A 23390-nucleotide genomic window follows, 5' to 3' on the forward strand; every position below is an offset into this window, starting at 1 on the left:
GGAAGATTGCTTTCAACAGCGTGGCGCTGTCGTGGCATCTCCAGCCAACTCCTCTCTATGAATCCTGCTCTGTTTCTGTGTTCTGTCTGAGGGGAGAGGAGAGCCCACTGTGACCCAGCAGTCAGCCCGACACCAAAGGGATTTCAACAACACGGTCATTAAGAATCTTTTCATGCCGCTGTGGGTTTGATCCCTTTCTGGTCTCTTGACACCGCCTGCCTCAGTGACCTGCACACACAGTCCACTAGATGGGCCAGTGTATGACTGAATCTGGCGTATCGTTAGTGCCGGGTCAGGTTAAGTCCTCTCCAGCAGCCTTCACATCCTGCTGACAAAATGCACCCTTCACTTCATCCGCCCGCTCCCAATTATCGAGTGCATCCTTAACTCTTTTCTTTTTTTATGTTTCCTGTCCTGCATCGACTCAACGGTCTCGCACACACGCTCATCTGCCATGAATCAATTATACTCGTCAGACTTGCAGGTCTGTGCGTCAATCACTGAGGGCTTTTGATTTTGGTGCGGCAAAGTGACCTTGGGGGCAGGAGTGAGCCTTGGATCCCCTAAAGGAACCACTCACACCATCACATCGATGCGTATAGCTAAGGGAGGGATAGCAAACAGACGCTGAGAAAATCAACACAGGGATACACTCATGTGCGAGCACACAAAGGTTAACCTTGCCAGAGAGCCAGAACCAATACTGACAATGAGGGAATCAATGTGGGTAAATAGTTTTAACTGGAAACATGGATCGGAGCAGCCTGCTTTGCTGCTTTGAAGACAATTGTCTGCATGGAATGAAAAGTACCTAATTGATATCCTTGTTTATTCCACGGTCAAATTATCAGAGAAAGGTAAAAGAAATAGCAATTGGGGAAAAAAAAAAGCCAAATTATTTAGATACAAAAATATCTTAGTTGTCAAAGTCCTTTTTTAAGCAAAAAATGGCAAACATTCACTGGTTCCACAATCTCAAACGTGCCTATTTTCTGTCTCTTTTCTTTAGTCTATTATGATAAAAAATATTTGCATTATATATTGTTGATTGGTCAAAAGCAATTTGAATATGTAAACCTACATTTTTTTATTGTTACGATGGAATTTATAACTTTCACCTCTACGCCAGTATCACCATTTGATTCTGCGTGGATATTGCCCATGGCAATATAAGTGATCGTGATTTTGATTTAGCTGGGGTCCATGCCAGCACAAGGCTTTCCTGATACTCACTCTGTGGGCTGTGACCGACGGTTAGCTCCCCTAAAAGCTCCCCCAGGAGGCAGATAGGAAATTAAGTCATTTTAAGGCCCATTGGCTGTAAGACCCAACAGCAGGCATAGAGACGCTAGGGGCCATTTAGTCTAAAATGCACATGGTTTTAACAGATAACTACAGGTTTATTACAGCCTCCAGAGAGCGAATTCAAGAGGCTGCTAAAAGATGAGTAACGACGAAGAAAAGAAAAAGGACGCTTTTTAAAGACCGACGCTGCTGGGACAAAACGACAGAAACTAGCGTTAAGTAGAATATGAAAGCTACGTCAAATCCAACTTTCATGAATAAAAGCAAGATACTTGAAAACATACAATTAGTGTATACTATAATGTCATCGCTGATCACAATGTGGATGAGCAGACCGATGAGCTTAACTAAGTTTCAACACTTCTCCAACCAAAGGAAAATAAAAAAACAGGAGGAGCTGTCTGCCATTATCCATCTGTAAGGATGTGTGAAGTGCCTGACGTATGCATGGAGAGCACATACTGTAGAAGAAGAAATGCCTGTGCAGGTCTTGTGTTTCTGAACAGGAAGGTATGTCAGAAAAGCACGTTCAGGGTCATCTGGGAAAACGAGAACAATGTGAGAAAAGACCCTCTAGATCAAACATATGCGTCAGTGAGAGAACCCTGTTTAGAGGACCATTTTGTGCAACTTTATCTGCGGTGAATGATCAAACTAAAGGAATGTGCCCTGAACGATCACTATATTAATCTTCAATAACTTACGTACCCCCCCCCCCCCACACATACACTATCTCTCGCTCAGTTTAATAATGTATGACCGGCCTTCTCTCCGCTTCTTTGATCTGTTAATTATGATAGAACTGGTCGGGGTCGTGTGATTAGTGGTGGCACTGAAGAGGACCCCGAGTGTTATACTCCACCACATCTCATTTAGGACCAGAAAAGACGACAGCAAAGGTAAGATGTAAAGATGACGGAAAAGGCCTCAAGACAGCAAGGCCTCATGACATATATACTGTCCAGTTGTGAGAATCACCCTCTGCCATTTCTCTTTCAATCACCTGCATAGGTTCTGATGAATAAAGGTGTTATTAAGAGTCAAATTCACAGATGGGCAGAAAAATGCTGCCCAGCTCATCATATACGAGTCGGTTGCTATGGCGAAGCATTGCTGGCTGTGCGTTTGCTTTTTAACGTTATTGTCTTTGACAAGCAAGGCCCGGCAATAGGACTACGCGTATTGTGAAATAATATAAATTGCCTGGAAAACACTGGACCAGCTGTTTGCCCCTGTAATATTTTTGGATGGATTTGGCTAAAATCTCCAATCTACCTTTATAGTTATATCAAAGTAGCTTTATGTTGGTAGGAATATTCTACTCCATATCACAAAAATTAATAGCTTACAGAGGCTAAACAAGGTGAAACTAAATGACCTGCCTGCTGAAGCGATGGCTTTATGCTGTTGCAGAACGAGTAATTTCATTACCCTCTAAAACTGAGAGAGAGACAACCTCGGGCCTTTTCATGCACAGAGAATTGAAATGGGACAGTCCCTCGTTTAAATGTTGTGCACGTTTAAAATGTGATAATAATATAATCCCTGAAGACCTGCCGGAAAAATTAGCTGCATGCAAAGACGAGGCTCCGCTGCAAATAAATCCATTGCAATGTGATGGCTGGCAGTGAGTGAGTGTTGCCTTTGTGTCCAACAGGTGACCGTTGCTTCAATGAGGTGGCCGCAGCACAGGTTGTCAAATCAAATTACTTCCTCCTAAATTGGATTGGATTAACTAACCCAAGCCCAATCCACAGCAGAGGTGACTGAAACTCTGACTGTGTCAAAACACCAAAAGAGTTCTGCATATTCCGACTCATTAAAGGCCTATCAGGCGTGCATGCTCATAAAAGAAAGTCAATTTCTGGTACTCATGATTAAGTCCTGCGAGTGAAAGTGCACAAAATCATACACATCCTCCGCAGGACTCAGAATACTCATTAACTCGCTTGTCTGACCCGCAGGAACCCTCATCGGAATAAGATTAATTACACTCTTTAATTGTTCCCCTTGATTAATAAATCCATTCCAGCAGATTGCACACACATTGATATTACCTGATCAATGAATTGAGACCAGTTGTAAAGAGACGGTGTAAACACACGCCACATGAAACTGCCAATCACCACAAAGCATTCGACAGGCATCAAACACGTAGGTACCAATGCTGTGTACTCACTGCCTCCGTTTCCAATAAACACCTGATTTCATGAGCCCTGATTATGCTCTGACCAATAATTACCAATCATGAGAATGTTCTAGTTTTAGCTGTGCAGCAATATCAATGTACTTTTCCATCCGTGAACCTGCAGACTGTCAGCTGCCACCGAGTCCAGAGGTCAAGGACAAGCTGCTCCTGCTGCCTCAATGTTTACATTCGGAGTGAAAACAAGTGTCTCTGTATTCATCCCAACAAATCAACCACTTTGAGAGGTGTTCAATATCGTACGTGACAAAGCAGCAAATTAAAGCTCCAACAATCTTTACTCAGCAACTACAGCTAAATGCCTAATCGCAACTACTTAGATTAGTTCCAACACTTGGCTTGCATAATGCTGAAGACGTATCCTTTGAAGATATTTGTATGATTAGACTCCAGATAACCATTTTATTTTTCCCTGAATTTATGGTATTGTAAATCAATGAGAGAGAAAAATACAATGAGTGGACATCTGCATTTATCTCACCATCGTACTCAAGATGCACAGCAGTAAACAACCTCCGTTCCCCCAGTTCCTTATCAGGAGTTATGTTATACAAATGGAGCAGAGGCATTTGTATTTGTGTCGATGTTGTCAAGGAGGAACATCCGTTCCTGGTCACCAGCATGACTCTCCCCCCCTTATCGGGCTGAGAGGTGACAGACGAGAACAGATTACTCTGATAACAGGGCGGGAGGGAGAAAGAGGAATGAAGGCGCACAAAAGAGGGGGAAGAAAGGGAGATCTCAAACAGAGCCGACCTCACTCACCACAACAATGATATCAAAATGCACAAAGAGAGGTGAGGTTGTCCGTGGGGATCTATGACACTCCAGACCAGGCACGACAATAAAGTGCCAAGTGTATGCAAAACTGATGTTTGGAGAAGAAATCAATAATAGCTGCCGCTCCGCCCGGTGAACATCTGCATGGTTTGATGGTGGCCGCAGTGGGAGGAAGAAGTGGGAGCAGCAAATTGTACCGCTGTGCTTGGACAATGCGAAGCGATGCGATTACGTGGCTGGAAGTGGCAATAATAAAACTTGTTAGTCACAGATAAATTGCCTTTAAATTCGTAAATGTTGGATTAGTCAGAATGACTCAAATGTTATGCCGAGGTGACATTGACCTGCATGGAGGAGCAGGTTCAACTCCGATTGGACCAAGTCCAGCTTGAAGAGCTGCAGAACAGAGACAGTTCTTCCAGTTCTGCTGCAGAACAATAGTCTGATTGCTTTGCCGCTGCTGAGCCACAGCGCACAGCGCACACCATTCAGATCACACATCTTCCACTATTGGCCACAGAGATCACCTCCAAGTAAACCGCCTTTGAGCAGCCTCTCGGCAGGTCCACGCAGTGGGGACAATTATGGTGATGATGTACCATTTTTGTATTAAAGTACAAAGGGATTTAGACTTATTTTGTATATTCTCTACTACCTAATCTGAAGCTTGTAGCTCACAAAACATTGGGGAAAAACTCTGAAATGTCAGTCAGCCGTCTTAACTCCATGATGACATCTGAGATGCAACATCTCCTTGTATGATGACGCAATCATTACACACTCGAAAGGAAAAATGAAGACATTACAATACGAAATAAAAGATGCTCATGAATAAAGTGGTGTTTTAAATGAATGATTGAAATCTTGCCTCGGGCAGACACTGAATTTCTCACACAGTTTCAGAATAATTCCAACAACAGGAGACAGGTAGGGCCGAATAACCGAGGGAACATTTCTCATGAAAAATAAATGATAAATATTTAGAAGTTTTTTTGTTGTAATTATATATCTGCACTTTCAATGAGTTTACCAGGTGAGACATGTCCCGTATCTGTTACCCTTGGGGATAAACACACATCAGATGACAGATTAGTCTGTTAAACCTCTCCAATGAATTTATCAATACTGGACGCATCGCTAACAAAGACACTAGTGACATCGTACAGGCAGGAGAGCATTGTAGCATTGATCTTAAGGATGCTATAAAATACTTTCTTCTAATCTGGAAGAACGGTGAGCTCGAAGCGACAGGAAGTTACGTCAATGAACATGTTTGCTGAGGCCTCTGCTGACATAATTCGCGCCACACTGACAGCAGTGAAGATTTTGCCAATTACAGGGAGGCTGATTATCACCCCGTGTTCCTGTCACACCTTCAACACAGCTGGGAAATCTGAGAGGTAAACACTAAGGATGGGCAAGGGCCTCTTTTTCATTCGGTGGCTTATTCATCTGAACATGCACGATGAATTAACTGAAGCATTATATGATACACAACCACATTGTCAATCGCCGGCTTATTAATCTAAACATGCACATCGAACAAGTATTACAAAACGGAAGCGTAATGCAAAAATATGCTGCCCTGGCATAAGCAATGCGTGAGATGTGCATTTCACTCTAAATATCTATTAATTTCAAGTCCAACAGATCTCAACACTGTGCAAGAGAAACGGCTTCTCATTGTAATGTGCAAATGATGCACAGCATCTATTCCACTGTCCTGGAGGGGGTAGATGACTGACAGCGGGAGCGACTGTGAATCTGAAATAGTTTTATGATGGCCGGGCTGTCACATCACTAAATACTGATTTGTGAGTAATGCAATCTTATCTCATACAAAGCGTGTTGGAGATGGAAAAATAAAACCGGACTATTACCAGCACAACAATCCAAATAAGAAAATAGGGAAGTAATTGGCAATTTGATAATTTAAATTGAGTTGTGCAAAAGGAACAAATGAAACCTGGCTATGTATTTCATGTGATACATGAGTGCATACAAATAAACTGCTTCAACCAAATGTTTAAGCCTCTGTGCATTGACTGTTAAAGCAACCAGGAATCAATAAAGCATCCCGGTTCTTTTATTAGGAAACAGAGACAAGTCTGAAATGAGCTTCGACGCGGGGAACCTCATCTGCGTTTATCTTGACATAACCAGAAGTGGTAAGAGGAGCGAGATGATGCCGTGAACATGCTGTCCACTAAATCATGAACAGGACATAAAGGTTGGAACTAACTATTGTTTTCATTGTCAATTAATCTGCCAATTGTTTACTTGATTGATCGTTAATAAAATGACAAGAAATAGTGAAAAGACTTTCAGGACAAAAGACAAGCAGCAAGTCCTGATAATAGAATACTACAAGATGGAACTGATTAGTTACATTGATTAGCAGCTATTTGGGTAATCGATGGCTCTTTGGTTGATCTATGAACTTCTGCTGTTATATTTCCTATTTTCCTAACATTTTCCGTTCGTGCTGTTAACATATTTGTGTGCTCGCGAATGTATGTTAATGCCATTTTCCTATAAAAACGTAACAGCAGTTAAATTGACTTCATATGCTTCATCAGCTCCTTCTGAGGGTTTCCATTGAGCACAATTAGTATTATTGCTGCTATATTATGTATGGCACATATCTTTATGTTTTTGGATGCAACGCTACAAGCGACAGAAATGTAGCTTGCAACTACCCGAGAAAAGGTCAGCAAAGAGCCGTTGACCACCGTTTTTGTTGTAGTGAAACCGGAAGCTGTTCCCGTTGACCAGGCTCCGTGTGACCGCGGCCTGAGTCTGTCTTTTGTCTTGTGTTTTGAAAAGAGTCTGGATGCAGCTCATCAGGGTTGATGGGGATCAATGTGACACCACAGGAGCAGACACAGATCACCTGCTCCCAAACGGTGCCAGCGATCACTTCACGTGAGCCTCAACTCTTATCTGTTCCTGCAATTTATTTTCTAGGTTTTCAGTTTTCCCACTGGAAATATACAGAAATTAAAATGGAAGTATCTCGTAACCGCCCCTGAAATAAAGCAACACGTCAATGAAAACTGTTCCGATTTAAACACATATGGTCAGATATTCGAATAAACATATTAGCTTTCGTTAAATTCAGCTTTAATGTGGCAATTAAAAAAAAAAAGCCTTCAAACTTGTATTATGTCGAATTAAAACCGGAATGGAACAGATTTCCTCATGAGGGGTAATTGGGAAAAATTCCTGCAGCGTTGCCACAAAGTGCGTACTTCCAGATCAGTACCGCAGCGGGGTGTATAACTTATATATTCTACATTCTAGATGGCGCGGCTGTGTCCAGACGCCGTCGAGGTAGCTCGAGAGATTGTAGCTTTTTTTTTTTTTTTTGTTTATTTTTTTTTTTTTTTTCACAACACACACACCAGCATACACAGCCAGCACACACACACAGCACTTTTTGGACATAAAACAAAACGCTTTTTTTTTTTTTTTTCCATTTCCAGCCGATCAGCGTGGCGGCGGGTGCGAACCACCACAACAACAAACAACAACAGCCGAGCCGGGAGACGACAGCGAAAAACGACGAAACGGAGAGGGGAACACAGACTGAGAGAACAGAGTTCCGCCCACCTGCCCCCTTCCTACCTCTCAGTCTCTGGAAAATGGAAAAAAAGATGAGTCTCTGGAAAATAAGATGGATGATGACAAGGGGGACATGAGGACTGTAATATCTTTTGTCTGGATCAATCTTTGACCGGACCGAACCCGGGGATCGATATCCCGAGTCGAGTCCTTCTCATATGCCCAACCGTCTCCCGAACCTCGTGGAGGAATCTAAAAGAGTGGAGGGACTTGGGGTTAAACTAACAACATGTGGTGCGACTTCACATGTAACAACTTCTTCTACAACTCTCATTTCGCTCCTGATCTCGAACCTGTCCATTCTACCTTCCCATTCCTTCCTTCTATTCAGCCGGCATCCACACTCGTCATCACCACAGCACACTACCCGCACACAAGGACCCCGACGACCATGTTGTGTCGGACGTAAGATGTGTGTTATGTCGGGCTGGTGGTGGCTGGTGGCTTTAATTGGTGGTGGTGGGGAAAGTCATGCCGAACTTTCACCCAGCATTCATGCCGAACAGGAAAGAAACGGTAACCGTAACCACTACGCCACATGAGAGAGGCTACAAGGCTGTCTCTCTCCTAAGGCTCGAGAGAATTCAAGCATCGCTGCTTTTCTGCTTCCGTTGTTCTCCGCAAAAGACGAAAGATTCTGCGTCTGGTCTGACCAAAGCGTGGCGGGGTGGGTAGTGGTGAGGAAGCTGGGCCTGGGTCTGACCACTCAGGCTGACTGACATGATCAGTCGCCGACCAGGTGAGTGACATGATCACATAACAAGTGAGTAGGAGCAAGCCATGATAGGTAAAGCAACGGGTCTTCTCAACCAAACTACAAAAGTTGATAGATCCATCCGTGAAAAGTTAGGGTCTGTGAGCCTGCCTGCTGCGTGAATGCCGCTCCGTTGTGCTGCGCTGTACGAAGGCAGCTGGGCCGGTTGGACGGGAGCGGTGAGAAAAGCAAAAGGAGGCGGGGAGAGTGAGACAGGAGGAAGGCAGGAGGAGGAGGCAGGGGGGAGGCACAGATGCACCACAGAGACACGCAGGTCCAGGACTACCAGCAGACTACCACAGCAGACCACAGCGCAGACCGGACGCTCAGACTGATGTCACCAGGACCTAGCTGCCCGCCTGGTGCCCAGCGCTATAACAACACAACAATTACACACACACAACAACTGCTAAACAGTGAACAGGTGGGGATGCTAGCTCACCCGCTGACGAGAGGGCTCTGTTGAGGAGCGAGGAGAGGAGGACACTGGGAGATGAACTGGCCTGGAGTGTGAGAGGGGGCTGAGAGGAGGTGAACAGTGTGCTGACAGCTGTAGCTGCATATCGGCTGGTCATGTCCGTGGTCCCAGCTCCACTCCACTATCCCCTGTGTCCCATTGTCCCTCAAAATATTGTGTCTCCCCTGCCACTGATGTGTGGTCCCCGACCGGTGGCCCTCCCACATGTGGCCATGCTGTGCCCAATGAAAGGACTCCATCGCTGATGGCTCCTACTCCATGGCCCCTCCTCCCTCCTCTTCCTCCAATCTGCCATGAGCCTCCTCAGATCTCCACTGACCCTGCAGCCTCCCCCCCAAACAGATCCACAGATGATGCTGTCTCAGGCTCAGACACCACCACAGCTGTCATTGGGTGGACAGCCAGACCTCCAGGGCTCTCTGAGACTGCTGCTGACTGATTATAGTTCAGGACTGACCGACCAGATGACTTGGATGGTGACACCTGCCCGCCACTGACCACAGGTGGTCAGGTGCCCTTGACTCTGGACCTCCCCCAGCCCACTACCCAGGAGGTGGTCAGGGTGCCCTCACACACTCCCTACCAACAGTGGTGGTGGGCCTGATCTCCGACAACGGCGAGAAGAGCCTACCTGGAGGAGTGCTGATCTCACTCTGGTGGTGCCAACAGCCTCATCATCATAAACTGAAAAAAAACTAAGGCTGATTGTGGACTTTGGGGGGGTACAACAACACAGCATCACTGGGGAGGGGGGGATACTACTGGGGAGGGTGGCGGGTGAGGGTCTGGGGTCACTTCACGAGAGGATCTGACTCTGGTGAGAAAGGCAGGGCGCCGCCCTCTCCACCTCAGGGCAGCTGAGGAAATTTAAAGTTTCCAGAGTTCCTTCAGTCTTCTAGCTGGGAGAGAGAGTCCTGACATGGCAACTGCTCGCCAGGACAGGAAGGGGCTCTAGAGAGTAGTGCGTTCTGAACGCACTATTGACATTCCCTCCCCACCCCCCAGGACTTGGACTTGTACAGGAAGAACCAGAGCCAGCAGGAGGATCGGATCCTCACCACCCCAACAAACAACTTTCAGCAGTTGCTGCGTGCTCAGGCAGGTCACCTCCGCCACGCTGAGAGACGCAGACAGAAGAGAGAGAGAGAGTTTTCTTTCCTCAGGCAGGCCCTCACCTGAATCCTCCGACCCACAGACCCCCTTTTTCCTGCTCAGGTTTTTTTGTTCCTCTCTACGGGCATCGGGGGGGGTTTTTTCTCGGGGTTTCTCATGTTCTTCCTATGTCTCATGTTTCTTTTTCATCTTGTTCTTTCGTTTTTTTGTATGTTGGACGACTGTAATACAAATAATAATATCAATCAAAATAATCATATCAATCAACAACACACACACACACACACACCACACACACACACACACACACACAAAATATTTGTGTTTTGTTTGTAAATAGTGTGTACTTGTTGCCTTTGCATTGCATTGCTGCATTTTGCACATTCATTCTGGTGTGTACCCTATGTGTGTGTGTGCAATATCTTGATCTTTGATCTTGAATCTTGAAATGATAAACTCACGGGGGGGGGCTTAACTTTTATATGAGCTAATCTATTGAGACTTCAAACCAGAGCGAGGAAGATGATGGTAGTGAATTGAGATAAACACGGAGGAGGTTAATGTAATAAGACAGGTAGGTTCATATACATGCTATATTAATTTAACTCTCTCCCTCATCCATTATACATTATGTGGGAACATGACTCATCATAAGCAATTTGCATGACTTTCAGCTCTCCTGCGGTTGCTCGTCTGTTCACCAAACAAATCAAACCATTTCTGGACTAAAAAACCAGCAAAGCAGGAAATGTAACACGTTTCTACATCATCTGTTAACAATGAAAAGTGAACTGAATAAAGAAAATAAAAGTTGCATTAATTTGCAGCAAAACTAAGAACTAAATTACTTTCCACAAAGAAACCATTCAGTATTGTGCAGTGGACAGTCAGTGGGCCACAGTTCAAAGAGATATGGAGATGTAAAGCGATATGGGCAGACATGAAGAGAAAGGACCAGAAAATAAATGACCAGCATCAAAGAGGCAGCTAAAAACGAATGCAGTAAGTGTTCCTTAGCCAACCAGCTGAGTAGATTCACCCATTTACTTCAGAAACTACACAGGAATAAGATGCATTACTTAAGAGCAACCCAGGGTCCACTTGACGGGAATGGACATGTATGCTGCTTGTTCTGATCAAATCTCTCTATCCAACAGTCTATTTGACTAATATTCCACTTCAAGGGTCAGACAGAAAGATTTGAAACAGACCGCGCACACCGAGTAGCTTCCTTCAGAAGGATTTGCTTCTAAAGATGTGCAGATATATCTGTTGTATTTCTGCTAAATATTTCTCTGATCCAGAAACCCATCTTATCAGACACGGGATATGCGTGTCTTTTTGTATCGTTTCTCATTTGACAGGAAGTTTGTCAGGCTTCCCTGATGCATTGGTAGGAGGATATACTTGATGAGACTAGATATTACACTTTGATATCATGGCAGTGCTTGTCCTGGTTTTAAAGGCTGCATTACAATAATCTGAACATACTAGACTGTTCGAGCTGTTCTGTCATTTGTTTACCAACTAAGTCATTCTATACACATTAATAGTCAAAAATATCATTGTGTTAATGATCTGTGACGGCACCAATGATCAACCATTCAATATCCCGTTTATGGTATTTGGTATAATCTTTGATTTTTTTCATATCGCTCTGCCCCATAATCTTAAGTAAGCACAATGACGTTTGGGTTTAAATTGTTTCAGGACAATTTGTTAAATGCCATATCTATGACTATCATATAAACGAGACGACTATATCGCTGTGTGCAACAAGTCATCTTGGCGCTTTCTCGGTTGGCTCAGTCTCCCATAATATATTTGAAATATAATGAGGAAAACACAATGCCGAAGCAGAAAGCAAAGACAATAAGGATCAACAATAAAAATGTGAAAGCTTTGGCCGCCAACTCGGGACCAATCAGATTCAGACTTTGACGAGGAGAAGAAAAGGAAAGTCTCAAGTTTCAGGGCATCAAATCCAAACTGTACTTTATTCTTTTGCACAGAGCCAGTGAAGCCAGATGGGAAACATTAACAGCTGGGCCATATAATTGATCCAGCATGCAATTGCAAGCATGCAAGCCCTGATGTCTAGTCTCAGTGTTTAGATTTAGGATTTCAATCTGCTTCCACTCCTCGGTGGTGGCTTTCATCTGACAAAAAACATGATTATCCAAATCAGTTTCATGACAAAAGGTCACAATTACAACATGAGCAAATTAATTTGAAAATGAAAACTGAATAATTGCTGTAATCAATACAATTATCTCCATTGTAACATAGTAAGAACTTCATTAGTACCAACATATACTCCCTTCCTTGTTTGTACCTTTCACGGTATCTTTTTTCAAAGTTAATTCCGTCATCTCTCAAATCAAAAGAAGGTTACTGGCATCAAACGTGTTTAAATAACTTTGCCCAAGTCTGGATTTGTCATGAGGAACGCTCTAGTGTTTAGAAGATTCACAGACTGAGTGACCAAGTGTGAAGTTCTCGGGGCCCAATTAATTTCCTCCTCAGTGCCGTCAGTCCTCTTGTCATCCATTGTTCCCCAGAATATGTGGAGGGGAAAAGGAAAGGACAGCCTTCCCATCTGTAGATTACGGGCAGAGATTTTTTAATCTAAAGACCTTAGAAAACACACGAGGCAGCTCAAGGCGGATCTCCATCAGGTGACTGAAGCGATCCCGAAGAACCCAAACAATGTCTACTAACATGGCCTCCTGAGGTGATAGGACTTTGAGAGGTGAATGTTGAAATACAAAGTTGTGTTTTCGATTTAAAACAGAATCCTTGAACCTTACCTCTAGTTCCATTAGAGAACACATGTTCCAGGCAGCCGGTGTCCAGTTCGTAGGCGCTTGCTGTTTAACAAGTGCGCTACACAGCCAAACCCTTGTTTAGCACAAGAGGCACACATAGAATGTGCCTATTGATGCCTGAAGGACAGCTTGCCAGCCTCTGAGGAAGAACAGGCGGGAGAGCTTCTTTAAATGTGTTTTTTCTTCTCTCCTCTGAAGTTGAAACTGTCAAGAACAAGAGAGCTGCCTCAGAGAAACAGGCCATGGGGCCGTCAGTCTGTGTTGTGGTAAAGACAGCAACAGTGCTCATAGCTTGTGATATTATGCCATGCTCGGAGAGAAAACCTCTTTGATGGCCATGGTTAATCAACAGCTGATCCCGAAGCAGACTGCGAAACAATTACCAAGTCGATGACAGACGCAGCTTCTTTTTCTCTCCACGATTCAAGCGAAAAATAAAGTGTAGATCCTCTCAGCATCAGCAAAAAGTAAAGAGTGTGTTATATATTTTGACTAGGAAGCTTTCTAACATCACATTGAGTCACTTAAAATGGAATTTGTTCAAAGAGTGGATGAGGATGGATTTAAAGCCTCATACCTCCCTTCCACTAAATATTTTTCACATAACTCAGGTGGCCATTATCTTTAGAGCACGTCTTAGCCTTTACTAAATATCACCCAAACTACACAACTCTATGCAATCAAAGTCATCAACCGGGAGGAAGTGGATAGCACATTTTTTTTCCCGTCGGCAGTCGGGCCCTCCTCCTCCTCCTCCTCCTCCTCCTCCTCCTCACACATGTCACTTTAACATGCACTTTAACTGGAGGCCTCCTCCACACACATGCCACTTTAACATGCACTTTAACTTAAACACACGTCACATACACTTTTAACTTAAACACACATCACTTGAAACACACACCTAAACACTTTAACATTATTTGTTATCCGTATCTTTATCTTTATCTTATCTTATACTTAAGTTCACTGTTGCTGTCGCGTTGATTGTTGTTTGTCATGTCTAAATGTTGCACCTTCCGCCAAAAAAATTTCCTCGTTTGTGTAAACATTCCTGGTAATAAAACTGTTTCTGATTCTGATAGAGGTAGATCAAATTAGCCCGAATTATTCATGAGGCGAAGTCTCTGAAAAACAACAAATATTCCTATTTGAGAGGCTGGAACCAGATAATCTTCGAGAGTTTTCTTAAAGAAATTACTCAAAAGGATTAATCGATTATCAGATTTGTCGGCAACATTTTTGAATATATTAAACTAATTATTTGAGCTCTAATCTTAACAGTAATTATACACTTATGATAAGATATAATTACAAAACTGAAGAAGGCAAAGCATGAGCTGAGGGGACCTTCCTTATGCTGAGATCTTAGTTTTTTCAATAAACGGTTATTAAATAATTCTTGTTTTCTATTCAGATTAGGCAGTATCTCGGGAGACAACGTAAAAGGCATTGAACACAATTGTTCAGACGCTATAGTGGAAATAAAGTAAAGACTTGCAACCGACCATATAGTGCCTGCATACTGCTGGAAAGGCACGCATACTCAATTTTCTGGGAACTCAAGGCTTTGTCTTCCTAACCCTAAACCTTAACCCTAAACCCAGAGACAAATGCTTTCAACCACAGTGAGTACTCACACCCACCCACAAATCCTCCTATTAGCCATGCTCTGGGAGCTGGAGCAGTGTAGCAAGATATCGCATGAAGTCGTTTGTCCACCAGGCAAAGCTTCTCGTGCATAGCAACTAAAAACAGCATAATTACCCTCTTGAGATCCATCATTAAAAAAAGAGCGATGCCTGTATGCTTTTGTTCATGATACAAACAATAAGGAGCAGCGGCCAGCAGTTCGAGGAGGACAGACAGGAAGTGAAGTTTGTGGGGAAAAGGGGAATTTAAGGATATGAATTACGAAGAGATCTAGGCTAAGGACACAATAGCACAGAAATCTTTGGATCAGCAGTTCCAGCTCCAGCCCGAGAGACTAATTCTGCCAGCAAACACATCTGCTAAATCTATGAGTATGGCCTGCAACATGACCAAATGGAAGAAAATTTCCACTGAAAAAAAGTGGCTGGGATACGCAGAGTCAGCTGCACATTCCTGACTAAAGAACTAAGGTATGCCAGAACAATTAATCTATCTGACATTACAAGCCCGGTGCTAAAGATAATGACAAGAATGGCCTATCATAGGATACACCACATAATGGCACACATGGGTCATCAGCACTATTGTTCACTGTTTATGAACTTCTTTCTACATAGCGGCAACAGACCGTATTCAAGTTCCTCAGCCGGAAGCAGGTTAACTCTTTCTTGAATTGCAGTTTAAAAATTGCACTTACGGATTTAGCCCGCGCTAATGTCTGGAAGTACCTTCCATTGCATTATTCACAGACATTTGCATAACATGAATTAACCAGTGCATCACAAAGGTCTCCGTGGGTTGGTGATCTTCATTTCAATGTTTATGGATAAGAGTGCTGCTCGTAATCCATCCGATCTATTTCATGTCTTAAAGGCTGCGAAAAGGTGCTTTTTAATCCTGATGGGTTTCTCAACTAAATGAAAGTGTTTATAATGGCAAAAACTGCTTTGGGTCACTCGCAACGTTCTCGTCCACTGTACACTACAGAACTGGAGCTTTAGCAGCTAAAAAGCCTCAGGATTTTGTAGAGATAGAGCAAAAGACAAAAAAAATCTCCAGGTGACCAAAAAAATAACAAAATGTGTAATTCCTGGATGTGTAAACAGGAAACTGTGTATATATATATATATATATATATATATATCAATAACAAGCTGATGATCATTATCAGGGTGATGACATGTCAATGTTGTGTTACAGAATTGTTTCTACTGTTCCCAAATTTCTAAACGGACACTAAAAAGAGTCAACATTTGGAGGGAACTATTCTCAATCAAGAACCTAACGTGGGTGTGACTTCATCAGCACAGTGGCCGGGCAACATAACCCATTTACACAGTTGGTTTCACTTAGATTTAAGTACTACCTTCTGATTGGTGCACAGAATTACTTACTCCTTTCCAAATGATCCTCAATCAAAGCAGAGAATAGCACACACATGTTTAATGAGGAATAACTAACAACCATTTTTTCCAACTTTGTCCATGTCAGACTCCACATTCAATTTACAAAATCTGTTGAGAAAATACGTTTTACAGCCATTAAGAAGTATTCGTTTGTCATGGCCAGGATGCCAATCCCTGACTGGAATAGTATCTCTGGAAAACAAGGTTCAGGCCCAGGATTTAGCCCCGTCCCCCACCCACTCGTGAGCTGTTGTCATTGCACCATGCCGCTGACTGCTGCAGCAGCTGAACGCATCTTATCAGCAGCTGCCAATTACAACATGGGAATCTTATCAGCGGAGGCCAATTAGAACCAGGGGAGTTGCTGTGAGGAGATGTCAACAGCTCGGTGTACTTGCCAGGGCTCGTATCTGGCCCCGCATCCCCATCCAGGCAGCTTTCTTTGAGTTTACCGTCACAGTAATGACTGCCGGTGCAATGTTGTGACAACAGGGGCTGGAGGTACAGCCGGGTTTCACAAGAGGAAGCCTCTTGGAAAGACTTCACTGAAAACTGCAATATCCTCGTAGGTTTTTGACAACTGAGGACTGAAAACCCATAACGTTCTTTCATTATTCACCAGCTGGGTGTGTGTTCAGACTGAATACAGAAGCTATTCAACAATGCATTTGGTTCTTTATAAGAGAGGTTTCTCTGATTGATTACAGTGCAGGAGATGGAGAGATCACTTTATCACTTCCACAGCTCCTACACATGGATGGCAGGTATAATGCATTATTTCTACTTAAAATATCTGTTCACTAATCACAGCTGAGGAATCAATGACATTCTACCTCGTCTCTTTTCGAGAGCAACGGAAGACGAGACGGATCAGATACTGTTTTGCTCTTTTGTCTTGATGAATACTTTAAATTACAAACTTAACTTATTTTCCCCCAAAGGATGTATTTCTTCTCACCGTTATCTTATCGTTGCAAAGAGTACTGTTATCTTTCCCTGTTTCACACCGTTTAATATTCAGTTTACGATGATAAGAGAACAAAAAAAGTAGCCAGTCTTATCATTTGAGTCTTTAACCAGGACATTTTGGATATTCTTTCATTATTTTATTTAAAACTATTAAAATGATATATATTGATTCTCACAGTAGTTTTTCATTCATTTCAGTTTCTATCCATTGGCGACTGGTTTCAGCTGTAGTTGTTCACCAACAAACATTGTACAAACTTGCTTATTTACACTTATATTAAGTCCCAACACGGCAATTAATTTCCCTAATTGCAGCTTTGTTTACCAATCTAAATGAGAAGCTTTACGAGATCCAAAAAGGTAAAACAAAGAATGTACCTCTCTCAATGTTGGCTTTCTCTCTCCTTTCAATCACTGTAGAATATATGCCTTGGCTGCACTTATGGAAATCTAAATCATCTAAAACATGATTAATGAAGAATGTCAAGAACACTGAGGGGGTGGCGCTACATATTGCTTTTACTCCAACGGCGGAGAGGGTAGACAGCCACATTTCTGTCATCATCAATTGTGTCATTGATCATGAAACTTAATGGAGACACATAACAGTATGGTCAGGCTTTTAAGACCCCATTCAAGACTCTAGCAAAGAGTGACCTCCACAGAGTCATGGCGCATTGAATGAATAATAGTCTGCTGCCTTCTCGAGTCAAGCTTTCAGAATGGAGGTCATTGCCTTTATTTCAATGGTTCATCTTTTCTCTAATGGCGGTATGGTTGACTAGAGCCATGAGGGATAGCTGCAGGAGGAGAACATCTGATACTGAGTGAACCCTTTTTTCCATCGGCTTGAAATAAGAACACCACGGCGGAGACTTTTTTCAAGTCACACTGCGCATTCACAGCCAGTAATTACTGCTGACCACCAGCATTACGGCTTTGAGAGTGAGCAAAGCCAAACCACAACTCTTGCTCAGGCATCTCTGTCCATCGATTGACCGACTGGTATGATTTCTATTTTTGAAGCCACTCAAACTTACTTGATATCTCTGAAAAGGGATCATATCAGATCACAAGACGCGTAGATCTACTGTAAAACAACTAAACATAAATGTAGACTTCTAGAAAACAGGGTTGCAACTGACAATTATTTTCATAATAATGTGGTTTTTCCAACCAACAGTTGAAAACCAAAAGACATTTCACTTTAGAAAGCCGACATTTGACTTAAAGGCAAACAAGACCCAATGTAAGATAGTTGGGTGCATAGACAGTGAAATAGTTAGAGTGTAAAGTTGTAACAAACATCCCAGTAGCTTTGAAAAATGGCTCAAACAGTGTTCAGGTCAATACCGTACAACAAACGTAGGAATGTCACTACCCTAATCATGTGGTTTGCCGACTTTAGATTAAACCCATTAGCCCTTCTTATACAGTACAAACACCTGAGGAGGGAGTCAAGCCGAGCAGGGGGGACGTCAAAAGGCCGTTAACAAAGCCGCCGCCGCTGCATTTATAAACGCCATCGTGCTGGTATACCCTCCGGCCTCATCGATATATAAGAAATCATACATCATAAAGCAAAGACGTGTTCATACAGTCTTTGAAACTGCAAGCCATCTGTGTTTCTCATTGGATCCATATAATTAGCATGCATATCGAAAGTGCTGCTGTGATGAATAAGAAATCATTCAATACATCATCAATATGCTCCACATGAGTAGTGTTCTTATAATTCTATTTTCACTTATGACAGTCTAGATTTCCCATCGCTACCGTGTCACTATTGACTTCTTCATTATTCTATGTTATGTCCAAATGCGTCACTGTAGGCTGCGTTAATTAGGTCGTCAACTTCCAACAGAGACTTTAAGCTCCGTTTCCAAAGAGTACATCACAAGTCGATTCCCATGTGCACAACCTGAGTGCGCGGCATACAGAGTGTAACTGGGTGAAGACGATCTTGTGAAGTTCAAACACTGTCCTCTTGTTCTTCCACCCACGCGTGAGGACAATATCCTCTCAGACCACAACTAGAAGGAGGGAGGTACTGAATGCAAGACAGATGTAGGCAGCATCCAGAACTGTTTAAGTCCTTGTTAGATAAAAGGCTTGTTCAGCATTTAATGAGGCTGGAGCCAGTGGGAGGGACATGCAGAATCGTAGCAGCAATACACAGACTTTCTTCTGATCGATCAAGCCTCTCAAACTGCAGACAAAGGTACTTGTTTGATGTAAGTTTGGATTTGTCTTGGCAGCTGCTGCCAGAGAGCAGTGGAATTTGTTCCCTTTAGAAAATGCCATCTAGTTAAAAAGAAAAGAAAAGGTATGTCTATTAATAAAGTCCGTTCAGGACTAATGAAGTAAAGACTCAAAAGAAATGGAAAATAAAAAATGATTTTGAAAAGAGTGGCACAAGAGTCAAACCTTTTATATAAATACCTTACTTAATGCAACTTTTGCATAGATATCTACAGTATAAAGTAGAACTGAAGCGATAAATCATAGTCAAATTATCCAATTATTTTGGAAATTGCTATTTAAAGCAAATATGCACAAAACCTCATTGGTCACACCTTCCTAAATGTGAATATTTGCATCTTGTTGATTCAGCCATGACCATCTAGTGGATTCTGGTTCGTCTGAAAATATATATATTTAAAGCTCTGGAAATTTGCAATGGCCACTTTTCCACTATTTTCTGACAAGATGACAAAAATAATCAGCAGATTAAAGAATAATCATTAGTTGCAGCATTAAAAGTGTAAAACTACTACAATTTTCTTTAACAAGATAAAAGCAATGCATTGTTTTCAAGAGTCTGGTAATGTGACTGAAGTGTGGCTTTTTATTCTCTTTTCCACATGTAAATTACTTTGAAAGCAACAGTATTGAAATCTCAAAAACACATTTGTCTGCTGCAAAGTCATAAAAACAGAGATTCATTTTCTAAATATGACGGATGGGAGAGTGGAGGAGGGATTGTTCAGTGAGCAGCCGATTGATCGAGTAGGGCGAGGCCTTAAGGTTGGCTTGAGCGTTGAAAGAATGATACCGGTAATATAATAATATCCCAAAAAGTAATATGAATTCCACATAACCCACTTCAGCACACACACACACACGTTTTCATGACTTCTTTTGATGTACATTGCATTTCCCTTGACAAGAAATGAGATGTTGCCTATAAATAAGGTTTTGCTTGTGTATTTCAATGCGTTTCTTCAGGAGTCAGAGAACATGGTGAATTACAGCGCGGCTGTCTCATAACATTTTATCGATCACTTGCTCAAACATAATAAAAAAAGTTTGTGATGGCACTTCCTGTATGCTCTCTCTGATGTCTTAGGTTGTGTACACTAGGATGGGTTTCTAATAGAGACTCTCTGGCATTAACCAACTATTCCTTGGGTTGCATACAAGCTGTTGCCATCATGCATTAATTATGGCTGGGTGGCACCCTTTGAGTATCGTTTACCAGGCCTCCTGATGCCAAATGAAACACATGAATGAATGGCAGAGTACAACATATCAAAGGGGTTTTCTTCTCAAAGAGTTCTGGGGAAAAGATACCTTAGATAGCCCAAAGTCAAGTGAAGGAATATGATGAAGCCAGAAGCAGAAGATATCGATGTTTACACTTCCTGAAATGGCAACTGCCCTAACATGTTTACACGCCCCCTTACGCCTTCGGTTTGAGATTTAAATAAGTGTGAAATCAAGCGTCTGACAAAGATGTAAACATTACTTCTCCCAACTGTACCACCATAACATACCAGTGAGCAGTGTGAGGAAGTGGTCGCTCTCTGCATCTGCCCGTCCCGGTCTGCCAGGATACCGGCAGCTAGAGTTACACTGGCTAAAGCCACCGTTCTCCCCCGTTGACAGCTAATTTCAGCTTGTGGCTCCTGCAATTTTCAACACATACGATCCCACAGGAGGCGCAGGGAGCGGCGGTTGTCGCAACCGTTCGATCCCCGACTGCTCCGTGTGGCTGAGAGGGCGTCGAACTGCCCGAGTTTTAAAGGGGAGACTCACGAGTAAGACGATAAGACTTTTGCCTCGCACTTAGCTCGGAAAAAGTGTTTCTGTGACGGGAGCGTCGGGATATTTGTAAGGGAATCCCAGCTAATCTGTTTTTATTGAGTTATTCTTCTTCCCAGCTTCAGATCCATTACCACCAGCATGGACTGGGACAGGGCTCACCCGATTTGCATGGAGCCTGAGAAAACCAAGATGGATTTTAATCACATTTTCAATCTGGCCAAAAGAGACTAATATATTGCGAGGAGTAACTGAAGTGTGATTACACTTAAAGTGTAAACGGGGCCATTATTGATCAACAGAAATACATTTTTTATTTTGTAGAATGAATTCATTACATTACATGTCATTTAGCAGACACTATTATCCAAAGCGACTTACAATAAGTGCATTCAACCTAGAGTACAAACTAAGAACAAGAATACAGAAAGTAACATTTCCTCAACATAGTCGAACTACAAAAGTACCATAAGTAAGTGCTATTTAAGTGCCACTGAAGTGCTAATCTGTGTTTTAATCCAGATAGTCGGAAAAGGTGTGTTTTCAGTCTCCGGCGGAAGATGTAGAGACTTTCTGCTGTCCTGATGTCAGTGGGGAGCTCGTTCCACCACTGAGGAGCCAGGACAGCAAACAGTCTGGATGTAGAGTGATTAGCTCGAGGTGCAGGAGGCACAAGTGGGTTGGCTGTTGCCGAGCGGAGCGAACGTGCCGGGGTGTACGGTGTGACCATATCCCGGATGTAGACGGGGCCCGATCCGTTCAGAGCACGGTACGCCAGAACCAGTGTTTTGAAGCGGATGCGGGCAGACACCGGTAACCAGTGAAGGGAGCGGAGGAGTGGTGTGGGTGAATGTCTTCATCATTTTGAAGTCATATAAGCAAGACTTTTGATTTCAGCTCATCCAACTGTTTGATAGAATAATTAATAATGTTGGGGTTTGGTATGATAGTTAGATAACACAAGGATTCTCCTGGTTCAAATTCACTGGGAAATTAAAAACAAGCAATTTATAGACAAAATGAGCTTCCAATCCATCTGTTGTTGGTCGTCTCTAACCAGCAGCGTGTCATTTTGTCTCTACGTGTCGCGTTAACACGACTCCGATCTCCGTCTCGCGCGCTGCAGAGCTCCGATCCGGCGTGTGCGCGCACATCGGGATGAAAAAAAGTCACTTGCACCCCCCCGTCAACAACTCTTCTCGGCTCGCGCGCGGCAGAGCTCAGCCGCGATGCGCGCACACTGGTGAGCAAGTTATGTGCACCCCTGTGTATAAATGTATATATCCGTCTTTTGTCATAAATCTTTATGTTCTCACAAAAATATACCGAGAATATCGGTAATATGTGATTAATAATGATTAATCCACAGAAACCTGTGATTAACCTGATTAAAATTTGTAATCGTTTCACAGCCCTAGTTTATTATCATCGTTTCTGCACCGCTACTTGTGCAACGGCCTTTCGCAGTGCCAAGTGAAACGAGGGGGGGGGGGGGGGCAGGGAAAAAAGGTGGCAGGATGATGAAGAAGAGGAGAGGCAGAGAAGATGTTCAGCACATTGGTTTGGATAGAGCGCTAAAGCGAGGCAGAGAGAGGCAGCTGGTGTGGATCAGTTAACCCGGCTGGAGGCTGAGAGAAGGGCCAGCAGGATAGAGGAGGGGAGGGGGGGATGGAGGCATTGATGGAAGACAAGAAGGGCTGTGGGGTCTCTTTGATGAATATGCTGCTGTAAGCATAGCGCTGGGAAAAGACACTGGTAACTGATGAGGGCGCACAGACGAAGGGAAAATCAAATGAAGGATAGGCGTTGGCCATCCAAAAGTGTTTTCCATCTTTAGGGCGTTCTTCTTCCACGAATCTGATTTAAAAATATAAAGAAAACAGACAGAATAACATGCACAGCTCATATTCTAGAAGAGGGATGGAGTACTATAATGTGGGCCCAACATTCTCCTTGTACAATTTATACGAGTTCAAAAGCACCAGAGGTGAGATGAAAACTAATTTACTTTCATTTATAGTGGAAACAAATCTCGTCCACCTAGAGAATATACATAATTCATCAGGTAATCCGAGAGAGCGTTTGCTCTTTGGCGTTTTGGGGGCTGAAGAGCAGAAATCTGACAGTCGCTGGTTGCTTCAGGAAATTCACTGTAGATAAAACCTCTCAGCCTTTACATTTGTAATTGGACCCTCTGAGCTTTGGGCCATCGTTCTCAGTCAGACAACAT

The 23390-nt window shown here is 43.0% G+C and overlaps 1 protein-coding gene across 5 annotated transcripts in view; it reads right to left on the reverse strand.

The window, feature by feature from the left end:
* enox2 (ecto-NOX disulfide-thiol exchanger 2) overlaps positions 1 to 23390 on the reverse strand; it is a 151963-nt gene that overhangs the window by 44547 nt on the left and 84026 nt on the right. The gene's annotated exons all lie outside the window — the stretch shown is intronic.

Source organism: Pseudoliparis swirei, chromosome 19 (genome assembly GCF_029220125.1).
Source record: "Pseudoliparis swirei isolate HS2019 ecotype Mariana Trench chromosome 19, NWPU_hadal_v1, whole genome shotgun sequence".
Classification (NCBI taxonomy): Eukaryota; Metazoa; Chordata; class Actinopteri; order Perciformes; family Liparidae; genus Pseudoliparis; species Pseudoliparis swirei.